The sequence below is a fragment of the Leiobunum rupestre genome, chromosome 9, assembly GCF_980474605.1.
Source record: "Leiobunum rupestre chromosome 9, qqLeiRupe1.1.hap1, whole genome shotgun sequence".
Lineage (NCBI taxonomy): Eukaryota > Metazoa > Arthropoda > Arachnida > Opiliones > Sclerosomatidae > Leiobunum > Leiobunum rupestre.
Genome location: NC_143392.1, coordinates 54,258,032 through 54,264,080, shown reverse-complemented (window position 1 = coordinate 54,264,080; position 6,049 = coordinate 54,258,032). Strand labels below are relative to the sequence as shown.

Below are 6,049 nucleotides of genomic sequence, written 5' to 3'. Positions count from 1 at the left end.
TTCAATGACTTGGGACTCTCACTACGTGCAAAGAGCCACCTGGCGAGCCAAGTTGCTATACCGAAATTAACTTACGGTGTTCCTCTTGTCACCTTCTCAAAAACTACAACTGATGAACTAACCAGAATTCTTTTTAAATTTATCTGGAATGATGGCGTTGAACCAGTATCACGAGCCACAATGTATCTCAAATACGAAGAAGGCGGAATGGGGGTTCCGAACCTTGTCCGAGAGATCTCCGCACTCGAATTCTCACGATATGCTAGTTGTCTTCAAGATGACGTCACGAGCCCTGTCAAATCTTCAGTCATCTATAATATATCTACGTCGAGTAAAACCATCTTCAACTTACCTTGGGAAATCAGTAAGCCACACGCCAGCGAAGTTCAAGAACGGTATTTATCTTTTCTAAATACCGCCGTCGTCATTAAACGTTATGATCCCACTTGCAACTTACTGCATGAAACTAATCACTCACTAAAAAATAAGTTGCGAAAAACCACCAAAACCGTACCAAAGATCGTTTCCCTGCAACCGCACATCAAATGGGAGACTGTCTTCCGTCGATGTTCCGGTTCATTCTTGGAAGGCTCAAGGAGGGACTTCGCCTTCAAGGTCATGCACGACGTTGTCCCGATCCGAGACGTACTATTTACTCGCAATATGGCCACAACTCGTCAGTGTCCTTATTGTACATCTTCAGAGACACTGATCCATCTGCTGTACCACTGCGATATTCCAAAACTGCTGAGAAACCACGCACGAAAATTTTTTAAAGCCAGGCATTTGTCCTGGTCAACCATCTCCAAGTTTACACCGCTTCCCGTCTCGAAGCCAGTCATCAACATTGGCATTATCATCCTAGCAGAAATCAACTATCAGGTGTGGAAAAGCCGCAATCGCCTTCTATTCGACAAAAAACGAGATGTCGCCAAAGTAGTTCTCGAGAGAGTACGAATCCATCTACTCCGTCGAGCCCGAGCTGACGCTATTCATCTTCCGGAAATAGACTTTAAGAATAAATGGTGTGCTCAAGAACTACCGGTCATTGAAAAGAACGAACGTAATTTTAAAATACTTTTTTAAAAAAAACCCTCAACAAAACACGAATTTTTACTTTGACGCGTTTTATCAATTAATTTTGAATTGTTTTTAAAACTAAAATTTAGTGGACCTTTTTACACTATTTGAACTAAAAAATTCTACGTGACCGCTTTAATTTAATTATAAAACTAACAAGCGGGAAATTTCAATTGACCATGATACTGTAAATTTTAAAGAGCTTTAATAAACAAATTCAGTATCTGTTCTTATCAGCTTAATATCTGATACGGGTCCCATCGGGGCCCAAGATATTAAACTTATTTTTGGACGGCGGCGGAGAGGTCGGAGCTTGCTCCACCTCCGCCACGGGTTGGCCTGGTATTGCAGTTCTTCCAGGATCGGCCCACCTCGCTCAATGAATCTAAAATCAAACACCATATATATATATATATATATATATATTCCTGACGTCATAAGAGGGAAAGTCGTCATTGGCTAGTAGATCATTTTGAAGATTCGGACGGATTTGTTTTGTAATTTTTTACCTTAATTGTCGTACGTTACCAACGGTATGTTTTTTTTAAGTCACTTTCGTTACTAACAGGAGACATGATTAGGAGTTCACAGCCGGCCGCTTTTCGACATTCGCGTTGGCAACACGTCTTCCCCTTTAAAAAAATTACCCCCTCCCAAACCATGGTAACTCCGTTCTCGAAAGGGACACCATATAAGTTATTTACATCGAGTTACCTAGCGAGGATTGCGGTACTATCGCTGTAGAAATAGGGGACTGTTAAAAGCGGGAAGGTTTGGAAAAAACGAGTTTTTGTGTTGCTGATGCCGGGGCGCGTACTACGCGGCAACCACGGTCAATTCGTAGTGCCATATCTCATGACACTTCTCTACAGCTGTTCTGGTAAGCGTGCAGGAGGAAACTCCGTATGATCAAGATCTTACTTTTTCTAATTATCGATTAAGCACGGTTCCATGTACTTTAAAATACATTTCAAATATGAAAATATAGATAGAAAAATACTACTAAAATCCCTTTTTAAATTTGATAAAATAAATTTCCGATATGTTAATAGGTAGAATAATAATATAAAAATTCCTTCTTCTTCTACTTTTAATACGACATAACACAATTCCGATACGCAAATATGGACAGAAAATACTAAAAAAAAACTCTTTACTCTACGTTCGATTCTTTAAAATACATTTCCGATACACATATATAGATAAAGAAATACCACAAAATTTAAAAAAAGGTAGAAAAATACTTCACATTAACCATTATGAATTTAATCTTACAACATATTTCCCGTAGAGTAAATCATATTTTTCAGAGTCAACTTGTTTCCTCGTTATCTTTATCTCATGTGTTTTAAATAGCGTATGTAATAACTTAAGAATGTATTGAAATGGTGTATGTTAAAACATCGTAGAACAAAGTGTAAAACATATGTTCAGGGTCGGCTTGATTAATAAAGAGAATAACATTAACGTTTCTGGTGAAGTCACGTAGGAAGAAAAATACTGCAACAATCTCTATACTCTACATTCAATACGTTGAAATATATTTCCGAAATGCCAATATAGGTAGAAAAATACTACATAGGCTTACGGTATTTCAAGTAATTTAACATCCACGATTTTCCTATTACAAATATTATTTCTTAATGAATTTTTGTAAGATTAGTCGAAAATGATATGTCAATTGTAATAAGCTTATAAATTTAGGAATAAACTTATATATTAAAGATAGTGTTGTAAATAGGAAAAATAAAATTAAAAAAATATTCAATATGTAAATATAGTTATAAAAATAAGACAAAAACCACTTATCTATATTTTAAATACGGTAAAATTAAATTTTTATACACAAATATAGTCAGAAAGATACTATAAAAAATCTTTAATACGATAAATTAGCTTTCCAATGTGTAAATAAAGGTCGGAAAAAAATACTCTACGTTCATTACGTTAGAATATATTTCAATGCGCAAATATAGGTGGAACAATAGTACAAAAACACTTAAATTTGGCGTTTAATACGTTAAAATACTTTTCCAATACGCAAATACATAGAAAATATTACAAAACGTCTTAACTCTACTTTTAATCGGATAAAATATATTTCAGATATCCAAATACATAGAAAAATACTAGAAAAACATCTAAACACTACAATTCCGATATTCAAATATTTAAAAATACTTAATAAATGTACTAAGTTACGTTTAAAAGAACCTTTTGTAAACACACTTTCTAGTTGTCTGCTCTCTTCCAACTATCTTGCAATATTTTCAATCCAATTATATCTGTTTTTCTATCTTTAACTTTATTTCTCAGTAAAATTTCTCTTTAACTAGCTTCCTCTAGCTTAAATTTCCACTCTTCAATATGCTTTTCCATTTCTTCCAAATGCATTCTTATTTCTTGCACATCTAACCACGTCACATTATACTCTTCCACTATTTTACTCGCTTCTTCAAATGTATTGAAATCCATATGGTTATAGGTAATTAAACATAATTCATATAAAAGTTCAGAAATGCTAAAATTTAGATCGTCTAAAAGACCCTTCTCTCTACTACGTCACAAGTGTTCTGTTAACGTGAATCAAATTAATTATAAACTCCCTTTAATATCATTAAGTACCTTTATAACAAAGTAGTGCTTTAGCCAACATCACAAGCATTTTGTTTAAATAAATATCTCAAGTTTTAGTATGAGAAACGTGTCTTTCTCAAGTATTGTAATTGTACACGTGATTCCGTATGAGAACCTGATAAATTTATATATACGTATTTTGTAAGATGAGTCGAAAATGATATACCAATTGTAATAAACCTATAAATTTAGGAATAAAGTTATATATTATAGATTGAAAAAAATTGGAAATAAATAGACAATTGGTATTTTATTGTTAAATTATATTCAAAATTAACGTTATTTATAAAGCGTAAATAATAATTTAAGCTAAATTGTTCGAAATCTGATACCTTGGATTGATTTAAATACAAAAATGATACTGTTTTTTATTTATTTTTACGTTTTTTAATAATTCAATTTAAAAACATGTTTATATTCAAAACCAAATACATTCCATTATTAGCAATGATGCTGTCCTTCAAATGTAATGTGTAGGGAGAATTCAGCATAAAAACTGCTTTTTAACTACGTAAACACATTACAACAGCATAATATCAAATAATTTGTTAGTTAATATTTATGATTATATTCATTTAATTATACTTATTAACAATTACAAGATTTAGCCTGAATTTCAAACCTGATACCTAATTTCGTAGTATAGAAATATCTACGAATTAAGGTTAATATAACTATATTTAATTGTATCCTTATCATATTTATAATTTTTTTAATGTTCTATTTTTACAACCTTTAATTTTTTGTTCATATTACTAATTATATCTTAATTAAATACGCTATTTTGTACATATTTTGAGATTGTCTTATTTTTAAAATGCTTATTAATTGTATAATTTAATTTGCAATTGTTTAAAAAATAAATTTATTAGTGTAATTTTTTTTATCTTATTTATTGCAATATCCTGGTCTTTTGCGAAAGAAGTATTATTATTATTATTTCTATTATTATTAATAGTTGTTAAGTAATATAAACAATTATCTTCAAAAAGTAAATTGTCAATAAGCTTTGTTTTTAAAAACATTCATTTTTATTTACAATTTTTTTCAAATTAGAGGATTTATTAATTGATATTTTATTAATATCTAGCATTTGTTTGTAAAAACCAGTTTTTTCTTCTCACTGGCTCTGTTGAATGTTTCCTTGTGAAACGTGATCTGCGTTTATAATTTTATCGTTTGATAGAAAATTGCTGAAAAATCCAAACTATTTTTAGAAGGCTGTAATTGTAGTTGATAACATTTACACGTAAAAATAATTAAGGGGTGGGTATCAAATTACTTCTACAAGGTTACAATGTTGAACCAGTTATATCCTAGAGGTAGTTTTTTATTTATGAATTTAAAGATATAGCTCGCAATCCGGCAGAATTTCATAGACCGTGTTTCTGGTAACGTGTTTCAGCAGAAAGTTAAAATTATCAATCAATGTAAGTAATGTTTAATTTTGAAAATAATTCAAATTAATAAACTTAATTTTGTTTTAATATAGTCACCAATAATCGGCCGTTCGTTCACTGTGTATAGTCAGAGAAAATTCTATTTACAATGTTGTTATTTTTAATTTAAAAAAGTTAATTATTTTTTATTTATTTAAAATAAATGGTTTTGGAATTCTTATTGATTATGTAATTTAAAATGTTTTTCCAACTTTAGAATATATATTTTTTTACTATTAAAAATTAACCAGACATCCCTTTGGGTAAAATTATAGTCTTTTGAGTTGCAAAAGTTAGTGTTCGGCAGTCGATTAATCCATGAATAAAATAAGCTCGGCTATATTTCAATATTTATTTAAATAACCAATAGTTTAATAAAAATTGCAAAATGTTTCAATAATTGAAAGTTAATAAGCCAATTATTTAAATAAATACCACTTTTATTCAAATAAAAGCTTTGTTGCGTAAAAACATAAATAAGTTAAAATGATATTTTTTTTCCCATCTTTTTTTAAAATAAATCGGAAAATTTGTGGATAATGAATAAACAATTGCGAACACTAGTAAAAAGTATCAATAAAAACAACATTGTATCTTCAAAAATGTAAGAATTATTTTTATATTGGTAAAGTAATACGTTTTATTGTAGGTGGATAACATTATACTTTTGAATGGCTAAATAAAATGAATTTTTTCATAATACATTAGCGACTATATCTCTGGCGGATATCGCCCGATTAAGTTCATTGTAATGTTTTTAAAATGTTTGTTGGTTGTTTATGTAATTAATTTATTATTTTAAAATAATTGCAAATGTTAAAAAACAATGTATCTCCAAAAGTAAATACATTTTATTTTATTTATTATAAACAAAATTGGCTATATCTCGGGCG

General features: G+C 30.0%; 1 pseudogene; it reads left to right on the top strand.

Moving 5' to 3' along the window:
- The first annotated feature begins 1,278 nt into the window (after positions 1-1,278).
- Positions 1,279-1,456, top strand: LOC149930915 (U2 spliceosomal RNA; annotated as a pseudogene).
- The last annotated feature ends 4,593 nt before the right edge of the window (positions 1,457-6,049 follow it).